At 37.6% G+C, this 26,158-nt stretch overlaps 2 non-coding genes across 2 annotated transcripts; one reads left to right on the top strand and one right to left on the bottom strand.

The window, feature by feature from the left end:
- The first annotated feature begins 6,563 nt into the window (after nucleotides 1-6,563).
- LOC148577942 (small nucleolar RNA R71) lies at nucleotides 6,564-6,671 on the top strand. The gene has a single exon (XR_015903293.1). It is a non-coding gene; the product is annotated as a small nucleolar RNA R71 (small nucleolar RNA).
- Nucleotides 6,672-19,493: 12,822 nt separating this feature from the next.
- Nucleotides 19,494-19,601, bottom strand: LOC148577941 (small nucleolar RNA R71). Its single transcript, XR_015903745.1, has one exon. It is a non-coding gene; the product is annotated as a small nucleolar RNA R71 (small nucleolar RNA).
- Nucleotides 19,602-26,158: the final 6,557 nt, after the last annotated feature.

The following is a 26,158-nucleotide window of genomic DNA, read 5'->3' as shown; positions in this document are numbered from 1 at the left end:
TTAGTTACATTTTCTTAGTTTGCATATATATACATAATAAGCTTAGTCAAAATAATAAAATTTTCCAAGGATTTTATCTATAGGGCACTGACGTTGGGTTTTCTACCAGTAAAGAAATTCATAGAAATGGTTGCGTTGTAGATATAGTTTCTAAACCGGCAAAAATCTCTTCGTACAAACGTGTTGGGTGTCACAAGTAACAAACCCCTTTAAAAATTGTTAACCGAGTATTCAAACCTCGGGTCGTCTTCTCAAGGAACTGCGAGGAAGTATGTTCTTATTATTGGCTATAAAGGTTGTAATCGGGGTTTAGAAGGTGAGAAGCAAGTAATTTAAATGACGAGTGAATTAAATGGCAATTAAGAATAAATAATAACTGTAAAGCGACTTTTAGCAAGGTAGAGAAATTAGAGGTCCAACTTAGTTATCTCTCTCAACAATGATGAAAGTTGAATCTAAACTCCACTTGGTCAACCTTCACCAGGGCAAAGGAAAGTCAAGGGACTAATTAAATTGACTTTCGAATCCTAATTATTTCCTCAGAAAAGGTTGGGATTATTTAAGTTCAGCTCAATTAGCAACATAACGATTATCAATTATGTTGAGTTTAATAACTGTTGAGTTACTAAATTCTTAACCAGAACCAAAAGGGGAAAAGTAAAATTGCTGGAATGATAAAGAGGTCCTTAGATGGGAAGCAATGGTAACTTAAATCAAAGAGAACAATCATAAACTGAAAATACCTCAATTATCATTAATTCAAATAACAGTCTGTAACATGAGAGAATTCATAAATCAAATTATAATAATCAATTCAAATGTTGGAATAAATAAATAGAAGTAATACTAAAAGAACATTAAACCTGGGATCCAGAGTTACTCTTAAAACAAGAAGAAATCCTAAATCCTAAATCCTAAAAGAGAGAGAGAAGATCTCCCTCTCAACTAAATCTAAATCATTGAAAGGTAAAAATATGCGTGCTCTCTTTGAATGGAAGTATTCCCACACTTTATAACCTCTGGTCTATTGGTGCACGAAATTGTGTTCCATGTTCTTTGTGCTTGTGTGAGATTAACAATATATAATTGTATTGAATCCTCATTGTGGCTCTATGTGTGGACACAACTCCGTTCAACTAACCAGCAAGTGCACTGGGTCGTCCAAGTAATACCTTACGTGAGTAAGGGTCGAATCCCACGGAGATTGTTGGTATGAAGCAAGCTATGGTCACCTTGAAAATCTCAGTCAGGCGGATTTAAACATGATACTTTATTAGATTAAAATAAACAATAAAAGGGATAGAGATACTTATGTAGATTCATTGGCAGGGATTTCAGATAAGCGAATGGAGATGCTTTTCGTTCCTCTGAACCTCTGCTTTCCTGCTATCTTCATCCAATCAGTCTTACTCCTTTCCATGGCTGGCTGTATGCAAGGGCATCACCGTTGTCAGTGGCTACATCCCCTCCTCTCAGTGAATCATATGCTCACGCACCCTGTCACGGCACGGCTATTCATCTGTCGGTTCTCGATCATGCTGGAATAGGATTCACCCTCCTTTTGCGTCTGTCACTAACGCCCAACACTCGCGAGTTTGAAGCTCGTCACAGTCATTCAATCATTGAATCCTACTCAGAATACCACAGACAAGGTTTAGACCTTCCGGATTCTCTTGAATGCCGCCATCATTCTAGCTTACGCCACGAAGATTCTGGTTAGGAGATCTAAGAGATACTCATTCTAGCTTTATTTCATGTAGAACGGAGGTGTTTGTCAGGCACGCGTTCGTAAAGGAGAAGGATGATGAGCGTCACACATAATCATCACCTTCATCACGTTCTTGGGTGCGAATGGGTATCTTAGAAGCGAAATAAGATGAATTGAATAGAAAACAGTAGTACTTTGCATTAATCTTTGAGGAACAGCAGAGCTCCACACCTTAATCTATGGAGTGTAGAAACTCTACCGTATGAAAATACATAAGTGAAGGTCCAGGCATGGCCGAGATGGCCAGCCCCTCTGATCTAAGAACCAGACGTCCAAAGATAATCCAAAGATCCTAAGATGATCAAAAGATACCTGATACAATAGTAAAAGGTCCTATTTATAATAAACTAGCTACTAGGGTTTACATGAGTAAGTAATTGATGTACAAATCCACTTCCGGGGCCCACTTGGTGTGTGCTTGGGCTTGAGCTTGAGTGTTACACGTGCAGAGGCCATTTGTGGAGTTGAACGCCAGTTTCTGTGCCAGTTTGGGCGTTCAACTCTGGTTTTGGATCCTTTTCTGGCGCTGGACGCCAGATTTGGGCAGAAGGCTGGCGTTGAACGCCAGTTTACGTCGTCAATTCTTGGCCAAAGTATGGACTATTATATATTGCTGGAAAGCCCTGGATGTCTACTTTCTAACGCAATTGGAAGCGCGCCATTTCGAGTTCTGTAGCTCCAGAAAATCCACTTTGAGTGCAGGGAGGTCAGAATCCAACAGCATCAGCAGTCCTTTTTCAACCTCTGAATCTGATTTTTGCTCAAGTCCCTCAATTTCAGCCAGAAAATACCTGAAATTACAGAAAAACACACAAACTCATAGTAAAGTCCAGAAATGTGAATTTAACATAAAAACTAATGAAAACATCCCTAAAAGTAACTAGATCCTACTAAAAACATACTAAAAACAATGTCAAAAAGCGTATAACTTATCCGCTCATCACAACACCAAACTTAAATTGTTGCTTGTCCCCAAGCAACTGAAAATCAAATAGGATAAAAAGAAGAGAATATACTATAAATTCCAAACTATCAATGAAACAGAGCTCCAATCATATGAGCGGGACTTATAGCTTTTTGCCTCTTGAATAGTTTTGGCATCTCACTTTATCCATTGAGGTTCAGAATGATTGGCATCTATAGGAACTTCAGATTTCGAATAGTGTTATTGACTCTCCTAGTTCAGTATGATGATTCTTGAACACAGCTTCTTTATGAGTCTTGGCCGTGGCCCTAAGCACTTTGTTTTCCAGTATTACCACTGGATACATAAATGCCACAGACACATAATTGGGTGAACCTTTTCAGATTGTGACTCAGCTTTGCTAAAGTCCCCAATTAGAGGTGTCCAGGGTTCTTAAGCACACTCTTCTTTTGCTTTGGACCTTGACTTTAACCGCTCAGTCTCAAGTTTTCACTTGACACCTACACGCCACAAGCACATGGTTAGGGACAGCTTGGTTTAGCCGCTTAGACCAGGATTTTATTCCTTTAGGCCCTCCTATCCACTGATGCTCAAAGCCTTGGGATCCTTTTTATTTGCCCTTGCCTTTTGGTTTTAAGGGTTATTGGCTTTTTCTGCTTGCTTTTTCTTTTTCTTTCTATTTTTTTTTCGCCTATTTTTTTTTTTTCTGCAAGCTTTGTTCTTTGCTGCTTTTTCTTGCTTCAAGAATCATTTTTATAATTTTTCAGATTATCGAATAACATGTCTCCTAGTCATCATTCTTTCAAGAGCCAACATATTTAACATTCTTAAACAACAACTTCAAAAGACATATGCACTGTTCAAGCATACATTCAGAAAACAAGAAGCATTGTCACCACATCAATATAATTAAACTAAGTTCAAGGATAAATTCGAAACTCATGTACTTCTTGTTCTTTTGAATTAAAACATTTTTCATTTAAGAGAGGTGATGGATTCATAGGACATTTATATCTTTAAGACATAATTACTACTACTAATGATCATGTAATGAAGACACAAACATAGATAAGCACATAATACAGAAAACGCAAAACAGAGAAAGTAAGAACAAGGAATGAGTCCACCTTAGTGATGTCCTTGAGCTCTTCTATGTCTCTTCCTTGCCTTGGCTGCTCCTCCTTCATTGCTTTTAGATCTTCTCTGATTTCATGAAGGATGATGGAGTGCTCTTGATGTTCCACCCTTAGTTTCTTCCAATAATTGTGTGGAAAAATGTATCCCCTGAGGTATCTCAGGGATCTCTTGATTTGCAGTCAAATGTTCTACCATTAAGCTATAGAACCTTGATGGAAGCTTTTGTCTTCCCTTTCTTCTTTCTAGAGGTTTCTCTGGTCTTAGGTGCCATCAATGGTTATGGAAAAAACAAAAAAGCTATGCTTTTACCACACCAAACTTAGAATGTTGCTCGCCCTCGAGCAAAAGAAGAAAGAATGAAGAAGATATGGAGGAGATGGATGGGAGTGTGTATTCGGCCATATGGGTGGGATTGGGTGGGTAAGAGATGTTGAATTTTTGAAGATAAGTGGGTGTATGGGTGTGAGTGGTAAATGGAAGACAGAAAGGATGAGTGTTTATTGGGAATAGAGGATGATTGAGAAGAGAGAAGAGAGTGAGTGAAGGTAGGTGGGGATCCTGTGAGGTCCACAGATCCTGAGGTGTCAAGGCATTTACATCCCTGCGCCAATTTAGGCATGTAAAATGCCCTTGCACACAACTCTGGGCGTTCAGCGTCAGGTTGGTGCCTATTTTGGGCGTTCAACGCCCCTTTGCTGCCATTTCTGGCGTTGAACGCCAGAACCATGCTTGTTCTGGGCGTTCAGCGCCAGGATGCTCCCATTCTGGGCGTTCAGCGCCAGGTTGCTCCCATTCTGGGCATTCAGCACCAGAACTATGCTTTGTTCTGGCGTTTGAACGCCAGACAGATGCTCCTCCAGGGTGTGATTTTTCTTCTGCTGTTTTTGATTCCGTTTTTGATTTTTTTGTTTATTTTGTGACTCCACATGATCATGAACCTAAGAAAACATGAAAAACAATAAAAATAAGAATTAGATAAACATTGGGTTGCCTCCCAACAAGCGCTTCTTTAATGTCAATAGCTTGACAGTGGGCTCTCATGGAGCCTCACAGATGTGCAGAGCTTTGTTGAGACTCTCCAACACCAAACTTAGAGTTTGGATATGGGAGTTCAACACCAAACTTAGAGTTTGGTTGTGGCTTCCCAACACCAAACTTAGAGTTTGACTGTAGGGGCTCTGGTTGACTCTGCTTGGAGAGAAGCTTTTCCTGCTTCCTCTCCATGGTTGCAGAGGGAGATCCTTGAGTTTTGAATACAAGGGGGTTCTCATTCCATTGAAGGACTATTTCACCTCTGTCAACATCAATCACAGCTCTTGCTGTGGCCAGGAAAGGTCTTCCTAGGATGATGGATTCATCCTCTTCCTTTCCAGTATCCAGGAATATGAAATCAGTAGGTATGTAAAGGCCCTCAACCTTTACTAATACATCTTCTACTTGTCCATAAGCCTGTTTTCTTGAGCTGTCTGCCATCTCTAGTGAGATTTTAGCAGCTTGCACCCCATAGATTCCCAATTTCTCTATTACAGAGAGGGGCATGAGGTTTATCCCTGAACCAAGGTCACACAGAGCCTTAAAGATCATGGTGCCTATGGTACAAGGGATTATGAACTTTCCAGGATCCTGTCTCTTCTGAGGCAATGTCAGTTGATCCAGATCACTTAGTTCATTGATGAACAAGGGAGGTTCAACTTCCCAAGCATCAATGCCAAATAATTTGGCATTCAGCTTCATGATTGCACCAAGAAACTTGGCAGTTTGCTCTTCAGTGACATCCTCATTCTCTTCAGAAGAGGAATACTCATCAGAGCTCATGAAGGGCATAAGGAGATTCAATGGGATCTCTATGGTCTCTAGATGAGCCTCAGAGTCCTTTGGTTCCTCAGAGGGAAGCTCCTTATTGGTCACTGGACGTCCCAGGAGGTCTTCCTCCTTGGGATTCACGTCCTCTCCTCTTCTCACAGGTTCGGCCAGGGCACTTATGTCAATGGCCTTGCACTCTCCTTTTGGGTTCTCTTCTGTATTGCTTGGGAGAGTACTAGGAGGGATTTCAATGATCCTTTTACTCAGCTGGCCCACTTGTGCTTCCAGATTTCTAATGGAAGACCTTGTTTCATTCATGAAACTTACAGTGGCCTTAGATAGATCAGAGACTAGATTTGCTAAATTAGAAGCATTTTGTTCAGAGTTCTCTGTCTGTTGCTGAGTTGATGATGGAAAAGGCTTGCTATTGCTAAACCTGTTTCTTCCACCATTATTAAAGCCTTGTTGGGGCTTTTGATCCTTCCATGAGAAATTTGGATGATTTCTCCATGTTGAGTTATAGGTGTTTCCATAAGGTTCACCTAAATAATTTACCTCTGATATTGCAGGGTTCTCAGGATCATAGGCTTCTTCTTTAGAAGATGCCTCTTGAGTACTGTTGGATGCAGCTTGCATTCCATGCAGACTCTGAGAAATCATATTGACTTGCTGAGTCAATATTTTATTCTGAGCCAATATGGCATTCAGAGTATCAACTTCAAGAACTCCCTTCTTCATAGGCGTCCCATTACTCATAGGATTCCTTTCAGAAGTGTACATGAACTGGTTATTAGCAACCATGTCAATGAGTTCTTGAGCTTCTGCAGGCGTTTTCTTTAGGTGAATGGATCCACCTGCAGAAGTGTCCAGTGACATCTTTGATAGCTCAGATATACCATCATAGAATATATCCAGGATGGTCCATTCTGAAAGCATGTCAGAAGGACACTTTTTGGTCAACTGTTTGTATCTTTCCCAAGCTTCATAGAGGGATTCACCTTCTTTCTGTCTGAAGGTTTGAACATCAGCTCTAAGCTTGCTCAGCTTTTGAGGAGGAAAGTACTTGGCTAAGAAAGCCGTGACCAGCTTATCCCAAGAGTTCAGGCTGTCTTTGGGTTGAGAATCCAACCATAATCTAGCTCTGTCTCTTACAGCAAAAGGGAAAAGCATGAGCCTGTAGACTTCAGGATCTACTCCATTAGTCTTAACAGTATCACATATCTGCAAGAATTCAGTTAAGAACTGAAAAGGATCTTCAGATGGAAGTCCATGAAACTTGCAGTTCTGCTGCATCAGAGAAACTAATTGAGGTTTCAGCTCAAAGTTGTTTGCTCCAATGGCAGGAATGGAGATGCTTCTTCCATGTAAATTGGAATTAGGTGCAGTAAAGTCACCAAGCATCCTCCTTTCATTATTATTATTTTCGCCTGCCATCTCCTCTGCCTGTTCGAAAATTTCTGAAAGGTTATCTCTGGATTGTTGTATTTTAGCTTCTCTTAATTTTCTCTTCAGAGTTCTTTCAGGTTCTGGATCTGCTTCCACAAGAATGTTCTTATCCTTGCTCCTGCTCATATGACAAGGAAGAATGGCCAGAAAAATGATAATAATAATAATAATAGAGATCCTTTATACCTCAGTGTAGGGATCCCTTTGTAGGTAGAAGAAGAGGGGGAGATAAAGGATGTGATGTAAAGGAAGAAACACAACTGTGAGGATTGGAATGTGAGATGAGATGTTAGGACATGAATGAATAAATAGAATGAGATGGGGGAGGAAGGGAATTTTCGAAAATTATGTTGAAAAAGAGTTAGTGATTTTTGAAAATAGTTTTTGAAAATTGTTAGTATTTTTCGAAAATTTTTGAAATAAAAAATAAAAAATAAAAATAATTAGTTAATTAAAAAGAAATTTTTGAAAAAGAGGGAGATATTTTCGAAAATTAGAGAGAGAGAGTTAGTTAGGTAGTTTTGAAAAAGTTAAGAAGCAAACAAAAAGTTAGTTAGTTAGTTGAAACAAATTTTTGAAAAGATAAGAGGTTAGGAAGTTAGAAAAGATATTTTGAAAAGATATTTTGAAAAAGATAAGATAAGAAGATATTTTGAAAAGATATGATAGGAATTAGTTTTGAAAAAGATTTGATTTTTAAAATCACAATTAATGACTTGATTCATAAGAAATCACAAGATATGATTCTAGAACTTAAAGTTTGAATCTTTCTTAAGAAGCAAGTAACAAACTTCAAATTTTTGAATCAAAACATTAATTGTTTATGTTATTTTCGAAAATTTGATTTAAAAATAAGAAAAAGATTTTTGAAAAATATTTTTGGAATTTTCGAAAATAACTAAAAATTTTGAAAAAGATTTGAATTTTGAAAAAGATTTTGAAAAAGATAAGATTTTCAAATTGAAAATTTGATTTGACTTATGAGAAACAACTTGATTTTAAAAATTTTTGAAAAAGTCAACTTCAAATTTTCGAATTTGATGAGAGAAAAAGGGAAAGATATTTTTTTGATTTTTGAAATTTTTATGAAAAACATGAAAATTATGCAATGCATGAAATTTTTAGATCAAAATAATGAATGCATGCATGAATGCTATGAATGTCAAGATGAACACCAAGAACACTATGAAGAACATGATGAACATCAAAAACATATTTTTGAAAAATTTTTAATGCAAAGAAAACATGCAAGACACCAAACTTAGAATTCTTTAATGCTTACGCACTAAGAATTCAAGAATGCATATGATAAACATGAAAAGACACAAAACAAAAATTCATCAAGATCAAACAAGAAGACTTACCAAGAACAACTTGAAGATCATGAAGAACACTATGAATGCATGATATTTTCGAAAAAATGCAAGATGCATATGCAAGTGACACCAAACTTATAATGTGACTCAAGATTTAAACAAGAAACATGAAATATTTTTTTATTTTTATGATTTTATGATTTTTTTGGATTTTTAACTTATATTTTTCGAAAATTATTTAGAAAAAAGAAAAATAAGGATTCAAAATTTTTAATATGAATTCTAGGAATCTTATGCTCTAAAACTCCAATCAAAGGGTCAGGCATGGCTTAATAGCCAGCCAAGCTTTAGTATGTAACTCAGACATGACACGCCTGACATTCCTTGCATTCAACAGCCAATTGGCTAAGAAAGACAAAGAAGCTCTTCTCTTGAGTATAAGGATTGAGACATGGCTTTACAGCCAGCCAGGCTCCAACATGCTTCATAAAACACTAGAATTCATTCTTAAAAATTCTGAAGCCATAGAATAATTTATTTTTGAAAACATTTTTATTTATTTATTTTTTTTCGAAAACAGATGAGAAAATTTTGAAAATATTTTTGAAAAATTTTTTAAAAGAAAATAAAAAGAAAATTACCTAATCTGAGCAACAAGATGAACCGTCAGTTGTCCAAACTCAAACAATCCCCGGCAACGGCGCCAAAAACTTGGTGCACGAAATTGTGTTCCATGTTCTTTGTACTTGTGTGAGATTAACAATATATAATTGTATTGAATCCTCATTGTGGCTCTATGTGTGGACACAACTCCGTTCAACTAACCAGCAAGTGCACTGGGTCGTCCAAGTAATACCTTACGTGAGTAAGGGTCGAATCCCACGGAGATTGTTGGTATGAAGCAAGCTATGGTCACCTTGCAAATCTCAGTCAGGCGGATTTAAACATGATACTTTATTAGATTAAAATAAACAATAAAAGGGATAGAGATACTTATGTAGATTCATTGGCAGGGATTTCAGATAAGCGAATGGAGATGCTTTTCGTTCCTCTGAACCTCTGCTTTCCTGCTATCTTCATCCAATCAGTCTTACTCCTTTCCATGGCTGGCTGTATGCAAGGGCATCACCGTTGTCAGTGGCTACATCACCTCCTCTCAGTGAATCATATGCTCACGCACCCTGTCACGGCACGGCTATTCATCTGTCGGTTCTCGATCATGCTGGAATAGGATTCACCCTCCTTTTGCGTCTGTCACTAACGCCCAACACTCGCGAGTTTGAAGCTCGTCACAGTCATTCAATCATTGAATCCTACTCAGAATACCACAGACAAGGTTTAGACCTTCTGGATTCTCTTGAATGCCGCCATCATTCTAGCTTACGCCACGAAGATTCTGGTTAGGAGATCTAAGAGATACTCATTCTAGCTTTATTTCATGTAGAATGGAGTTGTTTGTCAGGCACGCGTTCGTAAAGGAGAAGGATGATGAGCGTCACACATAATCATCACCTTCATCACGTTCTTGGGTGCGAATGGGTATCTTAGAAGCGAAATAAGATGAATTGAATAGAAAACAGTAGTACTTTGCATTAATCTTTGAGGAACAGCAGAGCTCCACACCTTAATCTATGGAGTGTAGAAACTCTACCGTATGAAAATACATAAGTGAAGGTCCAGGCATGGCCGAGATGGCCAGCCCCTCTGATCTAAGAACCAGACGTCCAAAGATAATCCAAAGATCCTAAGATGATCAAAAGATACCTGATACAATAGTAAAAGGTCCTATTTATAATAAACTAGCTACTAGGGTTTACATGAGTAAGTAATTGATGTACAAATCCACTTCCGGGGCCCATTTGGTGTGTGCTTGGGCTTGGGCTTGAGTGTTACACGTGCAGAGGCCATTTGTGGAGTTGAACGCAAGTTTCTGTGCCAGTTTGGGCGTTCAACTCTGGTTTTGGATCCTTTTCTGGCGCTGGACGCCAGATTTGGGCAGAAGGCTGGCGTTGAATGCCAGTTTACGTCGTCAATTCTTGGCCAAAGTATAGATTATTATATATTGCTGGAAATCCCTGGATGTCTACTTTCCAACGCAATTGGAAGCGCGCCATTTCGAGTTCTGTAGCTCCAGAAAATCCACTTTGAGTGCAGGGAGGTCAGAATCCAACAGCATCAGCAGTCCTTTTTCAACCTCTGAATCTGATTTTTGCTCAAGTCCCTCAATTTCAGCCAGAAAATACCTGAAATTACAGAAAAACACACAAACTCATAGTAAAGTCCAGAAATGTGAATTTAACATAAAAACTAATGAAAACATCCCTAAAAGTAACTAGATCCTACTAAAAACATACTAAAAACAATGTCAAAAAGCGTATAACTTATCCGCTCATCATCTATGCTGTCTGTACTTGGATCTGGGCCAAAAAGGGCTTCAGAATTCGCTGGGGGCGTATTCTGTAATTTCTGGTGCGTGGCCTCTGTCACGCGTCCGCGTGGGTCACGCGGTCACGTCATTCGGAGCTTTTCCTTGCCACGCGGTCGCGTCAGTCATGCGGCCGCGTCGCTGCTGATTCGTGCTTGGCACACGATCGCGTCATCCATGCGATCGCGTGGATACCAGTTTCTTTAAAGCTCCGTTTTGCTTTCTCCTTCCATTTTAGTATGTTTCCTTTTTCATCCTTTAAGTCATTCTGCCTTAGAAAATCTGAAAATACTCAACACACTAATCACGGCATCGAATGGAAATAAAGGTAATTAAAATAATTAATTTTTAAAGCTTAGGAAACATGTTTTTCACAACATGACATAATAAGGAAGGGAAAGTAAAACCATGCAATTAATGTGAATAAGTAGGTGAAGAGTTGAATAAATCACTCTAATTAAGCACAAAAGAACTCATGAAATATGGGTTTATCAGGCACCCCAATTGATTTGAAAATTTTTTTTCTTTTTTTGAACTTGCTTGAATTATACACATTGTGGATCATGTTTTTGAGCTTAAGAACACAAGCATGTGAGTTTTGAGCCTTAATTGTGTGGTTACATCATATAACCACTTATTTTCATTCTTGTGTGTATTATTCTCTTTCTATGATTGTAATCTTTGATTTGTTTGATTCTTTATGTCCATTATTTTGTGTATGAATGCACTTATATGATTGAGGCCATTGTTTCAATTAGCTCACTTACCCAAATAGCCTACCTTTTATCTTCCATTGTTAGCTAACTTTGAGCCTATGCTAAACCCATTTGTTCTTAATTTTAGCAGATTACAAGCTTTAAAGCAAAAAATAATAAATGCCTCTTGTTTGGATCTTTGATTAGCTTAGGCTAGTGAGTGTGTATATCATTCAAGTATGGGAAATTTGGGAATATTGGTTGGGATAAAAGAGTGTTTTTATATTTTCATTAAAGATTTTGGGAATTGGGTACATACTCATGCATTGAATGTTTAAACCATATGCATTGATGCTCTTATATATATTTTAGCTTGAAAAAAATGATAAAGACAAAAGAAAAAATATATAAAAGAAAAAAAAGAAAAAGAGAAAAATAAAAGCAATAAAAGGGGACAAAATGCCCCAAAGTGAAGTTCAATAATAATTAATGCATATGTGTTGTGATAAAAAAATGCATAAGTGTATGAAAAAGTGAAGAATGGGTAGTTAGGATTGCTTTAAATAGTATAGGTTGTCATAGGTTAGGTGGGAAGTTTAAGTTAATCAAAGATTTAAATTCTAGTCCACTTAACCAAATACAATCTTACCTTGACCCTAACCCTATTACAACCTATGGATAAGTCCTCATGATATTTGTATGCATGCATGAAATAATTGTTGATTGTTAGATGAAAAAAAAATCTTAGAAAGTATAATTAGAGGAGAATTGAGTGAATCAACCCTATACACTTGAGTGACTAGAGCGGATACACATCCGGTGAGGGTTCGATTGCTCAATTACATGTTGTCACCTATGATCATCTCCTTTCTTGCAAGTTGTTAAGATCTTTTCAATAACTCAATTCAATTGTGGATTTGATTTGGTTGTTAATACCTTTAGCCCTCATGTTCATATATGTATTCTTGGGAATTGAGTTATTTTGACCAAGCAGTTGTATTCATTTAGATAGTTGCATTTAGATAGGTTGCAGTTAGGTAGTCTGCTTTGAATAAATGTTGATACCCTTTGTTTCTTTCTTGAGTTTAGCATGAGGACATGCTTAGTTTAAGTGTGGAGAGGTTTGATAAACCCCAATTTTGTGGTTTATCTTGTGCTTAATTTGGGGGATTTTATCAACTTTTCTCACATTTATTCAATGAAATAGCATGGTTTTATAATTCTCCCTAAATTTGTGCTTAAGTGTGAAAACATGCTTTTTAGGCCTTTAAATAGCTAAATTTAATTCACTTTAATTCCATTCGATGCCTTGATGTGTTTGTTGAGTGATTTTAGGTTCATAAGGCAAGTATTGGATGGAAGAAGTGAAGAAAAAAGCATGCAAAGTGGAGAATTCATGGAAAAACAAGGATTTGGAGTGCTTAGAGCGACGCGCATGCGTGACAGACGCGTACGCGTGAAGAGGTGCATCGTCGAAGGCGACGCGTACGCGTAACATGACACGTGTAATAGCCCAGACCTCCCGCTAGCATGATATTGTCCGCTTTGGCACACAAGGTCTCACGGTTTTGCCTTTGACGATAAGGATGATAGCCGAAGCTCCCCACACTCACTCGTCAAAACGCGTCATGCTAGGGAGAGGTATCCACACCCTTATAAGGCATGCTTCGTTCCCCTCCCCAACCGATGTGGGACCTTACAACGCGTATGCGTGACATGACGCGTACGCATGATAAGAAAAAGCTAGACGACGCCTACGCGTGACCCATGAGTACGTGTCACAGCCAGCACGTGACCTCATTAAAGTGAAAATGCTGGGGGCAATTTTTGAGCTTCCTAAGCCCAAATCCAAATCGTTTCTGAGGGTATTTCATGCAGAATTGAAGATTGGATAAAGGGAGAGCATTTAGAGTGTAGAAAACATGCCTTAGGTTAGTTCTAGAGGGAGAAGCTCCCTCTTCTCTCTAGAAATTAGGTTAATTACTTGTTTTGATTTAGTTTCCTTTACTTTTCCTTGTTGATTTTGCTTTAATTTTCTTAGTTCCTCTTTTTAATTTCTATTTTGTGCCGCTTTTTATTTTATAAATACTTTTATTGATTTTAATTTCCTTTACTGCAATTTGAGGTTTTATGTTCTTTTCTTGCTTATTTGAGTTGTCATTGTTATGTTCTTGCAATTGGGTAGTAGTAGATTTTAATATTTCTTGCAATTTATGATACTTTCGTTTTATGCCTTCCAAGTGATTGACAAAATGGTTGGTTGGATGTTAGAGTAGATTTTTGAGCATTCTCGGCTTGGAAAAAGAAATTAGGCAATCTTGAGTCATTAATACCCAATTTAGATTGGTGATCTAGAGTTGTTAGTTAATATTATTTCCATTGACTCTAATCTCTTGCTAATTCAATTAGTAAGTTGATTAGGATTTTCGGATTGAGATTAACTAGTCTTATTTGACTTTCTCTCGTGTGAAGATAACATTGTACCTTCTTCCATTGTTAGAGTTGACTAAATAGGATAAATTCTTGATATGTATTGTGACATGATTAGTGACTAGGATAGAAATCCTAGATTCTCAATCCTTGCCATGAATGTCTCTCTTTAGTAATTGCTTTCTTTAGTTGTTTTCTTTATTTTCTTGCCCTTTTATCAACCAACCCACCCGTTGGATACCATAACCAATAATATGCATATATCACTACAATTCCTTGAGAATACGACCCAGGACTAATACTCTCGGTTATTTTTATTGGGTTGGACTTGTGACAACCAAAAATTAAACTTTGATTTGAGGATCAAATATCGGTTTGGACTATGCTCAGAATGAAATTATTTGCTTATATTCTGAACCGGTATAAATACTCACATCAGGTTACTTGACACTAGCACACCACAAGCATATGGTTAGGGAAGACTACTCTTTTGAGCTCTTAGATCAAGTTTGACCCTCCTAACTATTGATGCTCAAAACCTTGGACCTTTTTCTTTTGACCTTTTTTATTTCTTTTTGCTGTTTGTTTTGCTTCAAGAATTATTTTTTTCAGAGAATCTATAATACTTCAGTAAGTTCCTGTTCCTCAAGAACCAATATACTCAACTCCAATAACAAATATGCACTGTTCAGTTCATACATTCAGAAATAAAGATGATACCACCGCATCAAAGTAACTAGGATAACTCATAATATAACTCAAGGTCTCGTGCATTCTACTACTTTTTTTTCAATAGATTTTTCTTTTTAAGCTTGATGCATAATACATAAGAAATCTTGAAAAATTTTCAAAAATAAACTACTAAACTATAAAGCAAAGAAATCCTAAGGGTGATCATGCAAACTCAGACAAGAAAACAAATAATGGAACAAAATACTCAAAACAAACATAAGATAAAGGAAAGGTAGAATGAAACTCAACCAACTCAGTGATGGTGGCTGCTGCTCCCTCCAAAGAATCCTCTGGAGATTTTAAGCTCATCAATGTCACGCCCCTGCCTCCTCTGCTCCTCCATCATCTGATGGAGGAGAGCAGATTGATCATGATGCTCCAGCCTTAGTTGATCAACTGATGATGTCAGCTCCCCTAAAGATGTGGTCAACTAATCCCAGTAATCACAGGGAGGGAAGTACATCCTCTGTGGCATCTCCAGAAGATCCTGTGGAGGCGGTCGAACTGACTGTTGCTGCGGTTCTTGCACGGGTTCCCTTGCGTGCTCTATACCCTTCTTTGTGATCGGTCTCTCATCATCGATCGGGGTATCTCCCTCAATGAGAGCTCCAGCTGCTGCACGTAAGCGGTAGATGAAGTGAGGGAATTCCAGCCTTGCAGTGATGGAGGACTTGTCAGCTACTGTGTAAAACTACTGAGGGATCAACTCATGCACCTCCACCTCATTGCCGAGCATAATACACTGAATCATCACTGCTTACTCAAATGTAACCTCAGAGCGGATAATTTATACCCTTTTTGGCATTGTTTTTACATAGTTTTTAGTATGTTTTAATTACTTTTTATTATATTTTTATTAGTTTTTATTCAAAAATCACATTTCTAGACTTTACTATGATTTTGTGTGTTTTTCTGTGATTTCAGGTATTTTTTAGCTGAAATTGAGGGACCTGAGCAAAAATCTGATTCAGAGGCTGAAAATGGACTGCAGATGCTGTTAGATTTTGACCCTGCTGCACTAGAAATGGATTTTCTAGAGTTACAGATACCCAATTGGTGCGGTCTTAATTGCATTGGAATGTAGACATCCCGGGCTTTCCAGAAATATATAATAGTCTATACTTTGCCCGAGCTTTGATGGCCCAAACTGGCGTCCAAAGCCAGCCTAAAACTTTCTGGCGTAAAACGCCCAAACTGGCACCCAAGCTAGTGTTTAACTCCAGGAACAGCCTATGCACGAAAAATCTTCAATGCTCAGCCCAAGCACACACCAAGTGGGCTCCGAAAGTGGATTTCTGCACTATCTGCACTTAGTTACTCATTTTCTGTAAACCTAAGTAACTAGTTTAGTATAAATAACACTTTTTACTATTGTATTCAGACTTTTTCATCTTTGGACGTTTAGTCCTTAGACATTGGAGGCTGGCCACACGGCCATGCTTAGACCTTTTTCACTTATGTATTTTCTACGGTGGAGTTTCTACATCCCATAGATTAAGGTGTGGAGCTCTGCTGTTCTTCATGAATTAATGCAAGTACTATTGTTTTTCTCTCAATTCATGCCTACTTCTTCTCCAAGATATACTCTTGTTCTTAATTCAGTTAAGTCAGAATGAAGGGGTGACCCGTGACAATCACCCACTATCTTCGTTACTTGCTTAACCAAGATCCGCGTGCCTGACAATCACAAAGCGGTCTACATGATGTTCAACGTAGTCATTGGTCGACAGCCGGAGTATATTCTCTTGGATATCTAATACACAGACCGATTCTGTGAGATTAGCATCTTCGTGGTATAGGCTAGAACAATTGGCGGCATTCTTGGGATCCGAAAAGTCTAAACCTTGTCTGTGGTATTCCGAGTAGGATCTGGTAAGGGATGACTGTGACGAGCTTCAAACCTGCGAATGTTGGGCGCAGTGATAGTGTGAAAAAGGATCAATGGATCCTATTCCGATGCTAGCGGGAATCGACAGATGATTAGCCATGCGGTAGCTGTACCTGATATTTTTTATCCGAGACGAGAAATCCGACAATTGATTAGCCATGCAGAAACCGTAGAAGACCATTTTCACTGAGAGGATCCTATAGCTTGCCATGAAAGGAAGTAACATACGGTTGGAATAAGGCAATAGGAAAGCAGAGGTTCAGAAGCAACAAAGCATCTCCATACGCTTATCTGAAATTTCCACTAGTGAATTACATAAGTAACTTTATCTTATTTTATGTTTTATTTATATTTTAATTATCAAAATCTCATAACCATTTGAATCTGCCTGACTGAGATTTACAAGGATGACCATAGCTTTCTTTAAGCCGACAATCTCCGTGGGATCGACCCTTACTCACGTAAGGTTTATTACTTGGACGACCCAGTGCACTTGCTGGTTAGTTGTGCGGAGATGTGAAAAGTGCGAATCACGATTTCCCGCACCAAGTTTTTGGCGCCGTTGCCGGGGATTGTTCGAGTTTGGCGAACTGACGGTTCATCTTGTTGCTTAGATTAGGTAATTTTATTTTATGTTTAAACTTTTTATTTTAATTTTTGAAAAATTCGAAAAAAATAATAAAAAAATTTGTGTTTTCAAAAAATTCAAAAAAATTTTGTTCTTCAGAATTTTTAAGAATGAATTCTAGATTTTCATAAGATATGTTGAAGCATGGCTGGCTGTTAAGCCATGTTTAATCTTTTGGACCGAGGTTTCCACTTATCTTTGCAGGAGCCTTTTGGTTCCTATCAATTTGGTTGTTGTATGTAATGCTGTGCTAAAGCTTGGCTGGCTATTTGGCCATGTCTAATTCTTTTGGACCGAAGCTTTAGACTAACATTGCATGATTCCTGGAATTCTTATTAAAAATTTTGTATCTCTTTATTTTCTTTTTCCAAAAAAAAATTTCAAAAAATATACAAAAAAAATTAATAAAATCATAAAAAACAAAAAATATTTTGTGTTTCTTGTTTGAGTCTAGTGTCAAATTTTAAGTTTGGTGTCAATTGCATCTTTTTAATTTTTCTTTAATTTTCGAAAATATATGCATTATGTTCTTATTTGATCTTCAAGTTGTTCTTGATGATTTTTCTTGTTTGATCTTTAAATCTTCTTGTTTTGTGTCTTTTCTTGTTTTTCATATGCACTTTTGAATTACTAGTGTTTAAAGTTTAAAAAATTTTAAGTTTGGTATCTTGCATGTTTTTCTTTTCTTAAAAATTTTCAAAAATATGTTCTTGATGTTCATCATGATCTTCAAAGTGTTCTTGGTGTTCATCTTGACATTCAAAGTGTTCTTGCATGCATTTTTTGTTTTGATCTTAAATTTTTATGTCTTGTGTTATTTTATTACTTTTCTCTCTCCTCATTAAAAATTTCAAAAAATAAAAAATAATATATTTCCCTTATTTTACTCATAAATTTTGAAATTTTGTGTTAATTTAGTCAAAAGTTTTAAATTTTAGTTGTTTCTTGTTAATCAAGTCAAAATTTCAAATTAAAAATTCTATCTTTTTTTCAAATCTTTTCAAAATCAAATCTTTTTTCATTTTTCTTTCATGTTTTTCGAAAATTTTAAAAATTGATTTTCAAAATCTTTTTCTTACTTTTATTTCATATTTTCGAAACTTTTACTAACAATTAATGTTGAGTCAAAAAATTTTCAAGTTGTTACTTGCCTATTAAGAAAGGTTCAATCTTTAAATTCTAGAATCATATCTTTTAGTTTCTTGTTAGTCAAGTAATCAACTTTAATTCCAAAAATAAAATCTTTTTAATTTTTTTTCAAATCTTTTTCAAAATAAATTTCAATCATATCTTTTTTTTTTTAAATTCAATTTCAAAATCTTTTTCTAACTTTTTATCTTTTCAAAATTGATTTTCAAATCTTTTTCAATTAATCATTTGATTTGTTTGTTTTAATTTTAAAGGTTTACTATTTCTTATCTTTTTCAAAACCACCTAACTACTTTTCTCTCTTTAATTTTCGAAAATTACTAACAACTTTTTCAAAAATATTTTTAATTAATTAATTTATTTAGTTTTCAAATTACTTTTATTTCTCATCTTAAATTTTGAGTTCTAACTTATAATTAAAATAAAAACAAAAATATTTTTCTTTTCTTTTAATTAAAATTCGAATAACTCTCCCTCTCATATCTTTCTATTTATTTTATTTATTTACTAACACTTGTCTTCTATTCTCCATTCTTCTACTCACAGAAAGGAATCTCTATACTGTGACATAGAGGATTCCTCTTCTTCTCTATTCTTTTCTTTTTTATATGAGCAGGAACAAGGATAAGAACATTCTTGTTGAAGCTGATCCTAAACCTGAAAGGACTCTAAAGAAGAAGCTAAGAGAAGCTAAAGCACAACACTCTGGAGAGGACCTTACAGAAATTTTCGAAAAAGAAGAAGACATGGCAGCCGAAAATAACAACAATGGTGGAGATGCAAGGAAGGTACTTGGTGACTTTACTGCACTGACTTCTAACTTCTATGGAAGAAGCATCTCAATTCCTACAATTGGAGCAAACAACTTTGAGCTTAAGCCTCAATTAGTTTCTCTAATGTAACAGAATTGCAAGTTTCATGGACTTCCATTGGAAGATCCTCATCAATTCTTAGCTGAATTCTTGCAAATTTGTGACACTGTTAAGACTAATGGGGTTAATCCTGAGGTCTACAGACTTATGCTTTTCCCCTTTGCTATAAGAGACAGAGCTAGGATATGGTTGGAATCACAACCTAAAGAAAGCCTAAACTCTTGGGAAAAGTTGGTCAATCCCTTCTTGGCCAAATTCTTTCCAGCTCAAAAGTTGAGCAAGCTTAGAGTGGAAGTCCAAACCTTCAGACAGAAGGAAGGTGAATCCCTCTATGAAGCTTGGGAAAGATACAAGCAATTGATCAGAAGGTGTCCTTCTGACATGCTTTCAGAATGGAGCATCCTATGTATATTCTATGATGGTCTGTCTGAATTGTCCAAGATGTCATTGGATCACTCTGCTGATGGATCCTTTCATCTGAAGAAGACACCTGCAGAAGCCTAGGAATTCATTGAGATGGTTGCAAATAACCAGTTCATGTATACTTCTGAAAGAAATCCTGTGAATAATGGGATAACTCAGAAGAAATGAGTTCTTGAGATTGATACTCTGAATGCCATATTGGCTCAGAACAAAATATTGACTCAGCAAGTCAATATGATTTTTCAGAGTCTGACTGAAATGCAAGCTGCATCAGGCAGTACTAAAGAAGCTTCCCCTGAAGGAGAAGCTTATGACCCTGAGAATCCTGCAATGGAATAGGTGAACTACATGGGAGAATCCTATGGAAATACCTATAATCCTTCATGGAAAAATCACCCTAATTTCTCATGGAAGGACCAACAGAAGCCTAATCAAGGCTTCAATAATAATGGTGGGAGAAATAGGTTTGGCAATAGCAAGCCTTTTCCATCATCTTCTGAGCAACAGACAAAGAATTCTAAGCAGAGCCACTCTGACTTAGCAACCATAGTCTCTGATCTATCTAAGGCCATTCTCAGTTTCATGACTGAAACAAGGTCCTCCATAAAAAATTTGGAGGCACAAGTGGGTCAACTGAGTAAAAGAGTTACTGAAATCCCTCCTAGTACTCTCCCAAGCAATACAGAAGAGAATCCAAAGAGAGAGTGTAAGGCCATCAATATACCCCACACGGCCAAACCTGGAGAGAGTTAAAAGGCAGTGATTTCCAATGAGGAAGACCTTAATGGACGTCTACTGGCTACTAAGGAGTTCCCTAATAAGGAACCAAAGGAATCTGAGGCTCATATAGAGACCATAGAGATTCCACTGAACTTACTGTTGCCATTCATGAGCTTTGATGAGTATTCCTCCTCTGAAAAGGATGAAGATATTATTGAAGAGCAAGTTGCTCAGTATCTAGGAGCAATCATGAAGCTGAATGCCAAGTTATTTGGTAATGAGACTTGGGAGGATGAACCTCCATTGCTCATCAATGAACTGAATGCTTTGGGGCAATTAAAGTTACCTCAGAAGAAATCGGATCCCGAAAAGTTCTTAATACCCTGTACCATAGGCACCATGACCTTTAAGAAGGCTCTATGTGACCTGGGGTTAGGTATAAACCTCATGCCACTCTCTGTAATGGAAAAACTAGGGATCTTTGAGGTACAAGCTGCTAAATTCTCACTAGAATTGGCAGACAAATTAAGGAAACAGGCTTATGAAATTGTAGAGGATGTCTTAGTGAAGGTTGAAGGCTTTTACATCCCTGCTGGTTTCATAATCCTAGACACTAGAAAGGATGAAGATGAATCCATCATCCTTGGAAGACCCTTCCTAGCCACAGCAAAAGCTGTGATTGATGTGGACAGAGGAGAGTTAGTCCTTCAATTGAATGAGGACTACCTTGTGTTTAAGGCTCAAGGATCTTCTTCTGTAACCATGGAGAGGAAGCATGAAAAGCTTCTCTCAATACAGAGTCAAACAGAGCCCTCACACTCAACTTCTAAGTTTGGTGTTGGAGAGGCCACCATTAAGCTCTGAATCTCTGTGAGGCTCTCTAAAAGCTCACTGTCAAGCTATTGACGTTAAAGAAGCACTTATTGGGAGGCAACCCAATGTTATTTAATTATATTTATTTGTTTTCTATTATTATTTTATGTTTTCTTTAGGTTGATGATCATGTGAAGTCATAAAAAAAATTGTTATAGAATTAAAGCAAAATGAAAAACAGCATCAAAAATAGCACACCCTGGAGGATAGGCTTACTGGCGTTTAAACGCCAGTAAGGATAGTAAAATGGGCGTTTAATGCCCAGTCTGGCAGTATTCTTGGCGTTTAACGCCAGAAAAGGGTGTCTGGCATTTGGCTGGCGTTAAACGCCAGAAAGGGGCAGCAGACTGGCGTTTAACGCCAGGAAATGTAGCAAAGCTGGCGTTAAACGCTAGGATTGGCACACGGTGGGCGTTTAAACACCAGAATGGTGCAGGGAGCAGAATTCCTTGATACCTCAGGATCTGTGGACCCCACAGGATCCTCACCTACCCCACCTCTTCTTCTCTCCTCTTTCACACCTTTCCATAACACTCTTCCCCAAATACCCTTGACCAATCCCATCAATAACTCTTCCCCAAATACCCTTCACCTATCAAATCTTACCGTCTTCTCCAAAATCTCTTCACCACTCACATCCATCCATCATAAACCCCACCTACCTCACCATTCAAATTCAAACCATTTTCCTCCCAAACCCACCCCTTCATAACCGAATTCCCTCTCTCTCTTACCCTATAAATACCCCCTCCTTACCACCTTCACTTTCACACATCACAAACAATTTTCCCCCTTGGCCGAAACCAACACTACCCTCCATCTCCTCCATTTCTTCTTCTTCTACTCCTTTCTTTCTTCTTTTGCTCGAGGACGAGCAAACTTTTTAAGTTTGGTATGGAAAAAGCTCTGCTTTTCTATTTTTCCATAACCACTAATGGCACATAAGACCGGAGAAACCTCTAGAAAGAGGAAAGGGAAGTCAATTTCTTCCACCTCTGAGTCATGGGAGATGGAGAGATTCATCTCAAAGGTCCATCAAGACCACTTCTATGAAGTTGTGGCTAAGAAAAAGGTGATCCTTGAGCTTCAAACTCAAAAAGAGTGAATATCCAAAGATCCGACATGAGATTCAAAGAAGGGGCTGGAAAACTCTCACCAATCCCAATCAACAAGTCAGAATCTTAATAGTTCAAGAGTTCTGTGCCAATGCATGGATCACTAAGAACCATAATCAAAGTGTGAACCCGAACCCAAAGAATTTGCTCACAATGGTTCGGGAGAATTACTTGGATTTCAGTCCGGAGAATGTGAGATTAGCATTCAATTTGCCAACAATGCAAGGAGATCCTCATCCTTTCACTAGAAGGGTCAACTTTGATCAAAGGTTGGACCAAGTCCTTAGGGACATTTGTGTGGAAAGAGCTCAATGGAAGAGAGACTTAAGAGGCAAGCCGGTTTAACTAAGAAGGCTTGACTTCAAACCCGTGGCTAGGGGATGGTTGAAGTTCATCCAACGCTCTATCATTCCTACTAGCAACCGGTCTGAAGTTACAATAGACTGGGCTATTATGATCCATAGTATCATGAATGGAGAGGAAGTAGAAGTTCATGAGATCATATCCCTAGAACTCTACAAGGTGGCAGACAAGCCCTCTACTTTGGCAAGGTTAGCCTTCCCTCATCTCATCTGTATCCTATGCAATTTAGCTGGAATTACCATAGAGGGAGACATTCTCATTGAAGGAGACAATCCCATCACTAAGAAAAGGATGGAGCAAACAAGAGAGCCCACTCATGGACCTCAACAAGAGCATGAGGAAATTCCTCATCAAGAAATCCCTGAGATACCTAAAGGGATGCACTTTCCTCCACACAACTATTGGGAGCAACTCAACACCTCTTTAGGAGATTTGAGTTCTAACATGGAGCAACTAAGGATGGAGCACCAAGAGCATTCCATCATCCTCCATGAAATTAGAGAGGACCAAAGAGCCATGAGAGAGGAGCAACAAAGGCAAGGAAGAGACATAGAGGAGCTCAAGAACTCCATAAGATCTTCAAGAGGAAGAACTAGCCGCCATCACTAAGGTGGACCCGTTTAATTTCCTTGTTCTTATTTTTCTATTTTTCGAAAATTATGCTTTATATTTTGTCTATGTTTGTGTCTTTATTACATGATCATTAGTGTTTAGTGTCTATGTCTTAAAGCTATGAATGTCTTATGAATCCTTCACCTTTCTTAAATGAAAAAAATGTTTTCTGAAAAAGAAAAAGAAGTACATGAATTTCAAATTACATCTTGAAAATAATCTAATTATTTTGATGTGGTGGCAATACTTTTTGTTTTTTGAATGAATGCTTGAACAGTGCATATTTTTGATATTGTTGTTTATGAATGTTAAAATTGTTGGCTCTTGAAAGAATAATGAAAAAGGAGAAATGTTATTGATAATCTAAAAAATCATAAAATTGAGTCTTGAAGCAAGAAAAAGCAGTGAAAAGCTTGCAGAAAAAAAAAGAAAAGAAAAAAAATGGCGAAAAAAAAGAAAAAGAAAAAATAAAATATAATAAAAGAGAAAGAAAAAGAAAAAGCAAGCAGAAAAAGCCAATATCCCTTTAAACCAAAAGGCAAGGGTAAAAAGGATGCAAGGCTTTGAGCATTAATGGATAGGAGGGCCCAAAGGAATAAAATCCTGGCCTAAGCGGCTAAACCAAGCTGTCCCTAACCATGTGCTTGTGGTGTGAAGGTGTCAAGTGAAAAGCTTGAGACTAAGCGGTTAAAGTCGTGGTCTAAAGCAAAAAGAGTGTGCTTAAGAGCTCTGGGCACCTCTAACTGGGGACTCTAGCAAAGCTGAGTCACAATCTGAAAAGGTTCACCTAGTTATGTGTATGTGGCATTTATGTATCCGGTGGTAATACTGGAAAACAAAATGCTTAGGGCCAAGGCCAGGACTCATAAAGTAGCTGTGTTCAAGAATCAACATACTGAACTAAGAGGATCAATAACACTATCTGAATTCTGAGTTCCTATAGATGCCAATCATTTTGAACTTCAAAGGATAAAGTGAGTTGCCAAAACTGTTCAGAAGCAAAAAAGGCTACAAGTCCCGCTCATCTAATTGGAATTGAGCTTCATTGATATTTGAAATTTATTGTATATTATCTTCTTTTAATCCTATTTTTTTAGTTGCTTGGGGACAAGCAACAATTTAAGTTTGGTGTTGTGATGAGCGGATAATTTATACCGTTTTTGGCATTATTTTTACATAGTTTTTAGTATGTTTTAATTACTTTTTATTATATTTTATTAGTTTTTATTCAAAAATAAAATTTCTGGACTTTACTTTGAGTTTGTATGTTTTTCTGTGATTTCAGGTATTTTCTGGCTGAAATTGAGGGACCTGGGTAAAAATCTGATTCAGAGGCTGAAAAAGGACTGCAGATGCTGTTGGATTCTGACCCTGTTGCACTCGAAACGAATTTTCTGGAGTTACAGAAGCCAAATTGGTGCGCTCTTAATTGCGTTGGAAAGTAGACATCCTGGGCTTTCCATCAATATATAATAGTCTATACTTTTCTTGACATTTGATGGCCCAAACTGGCGTCCAAATCCAGCCTAAAACTTTCTGGCGTAAAACGCCCAAACTGGCACCAGAATTGGAGTTAAACGCCCAAACTGGCACCCAAGCTGGCGTTTAACCCTAGGAACAGCCTATGCATGAAAAAGCTTCAATGCTCAGACCAAGCACACACGAAGTGGGCCCCGGAAGTAGATTTCTGCACTATCTGCACTTAGTTACTCATTTTCTGTAAACCTAAGTAACTAGTTTAGTATAAATAGCACTTTTTACTATTGTATTCAGACTTTTTCATCTTTGGACGTTTAGTCCTTAGACATTGGAGGCTGGCCAAACGGCCATGCTTAGACCTTTTTCACGTATGTATTTTCTACAGTGGAGTGAGTTTCCACACCCCATAGATTAAGGTGTGGAGCTCTGCTGTTTTTCATGAATTAATGCAAGTACTATTATTTTTCTTTCAATTCATGCCTACTTCTTCTCCAAGATATACTCTTGTTCTTAATTAAGTTAAGTCAGAATGAAGGGGTGACCCATGACAATCACCCACTATCTTCGTTACTCGCTTAGCCATGATCCGCGTGCCTGACAACCACAAAGCGGTCTACATGATATTCAACGTAGTCATTGGACGACAGCCGGAGTATATTCTCTTAGATATCTAATACACAGACTGAGTCCATGAGATTAGTATCTTCGTAGTATAGGCTAGAACAATTTGCAGCATTCCTGGGATCCGAAAAGTCTAAACCTTGTCTGTGGTATTTCGAGTAGGATCTGGGAAGGGATGACTGTGACGAGCTTCAAACCTTCGAATGTTGGGCGTAGTGACAGTGTGCAAAAGGATCAATGGATCCTATTCCGACGCTAGCAGGAACTGACAGATGATTAGCCATGCGGTAGCTGTACCTGGTATTTTTCATCCGAGACGAGAAATCCGACAGTTAATTAGCCGTGCAGAAACCGTAGCGGACCATTTTCACTGAGAGGATCCTACAGCTTGCCATGGAAGGAAGTAACGCACGATTAGAATAAGGCAATAGGAAAGTAGAGGTTCAGAAGCAACAAAGCATCTCCATACGCTTATCTGAAATTTCCACCAGTGAATTACATAAGTAACTTTATCTTATTTTATGTTTTATTTATATTTTAATTATCAAAACCTCATAACCATTTGAATCCGCCTGACTGAGATTTACAAGGATGACCATAGCTTGCTTCAAGTCGACAATCTCCATGGGATCGACCCTTACTCACGTAAGGTTTATTACTTGGACGACCCAATGCACTTACTGGTTAGTTGTGCGGATATGTGAAAAGTGTGAATCACGATTTCCCACACCAGCCGAC

The sequence above is a fragment of the Arachis ipaensis genome, chromosome B1 (genome assembly GCF_059453495.1).
Source record: "Arachis ipaensis isolate K30076 ecotype BB chromosome B1, ASM5945349v1, whole genome shotgun sequence".
Taxonomy (NCBI): domain Eukaryota; kingdom Viridiplantae; phylum Streptophyta; class Magnoliopsida; order Fabales; family Fabaceae; genus Arachis; species Arachis ipaensis.
This window is presented reverse-complemented; position numbering and strand designations above follow the sequence as displayed.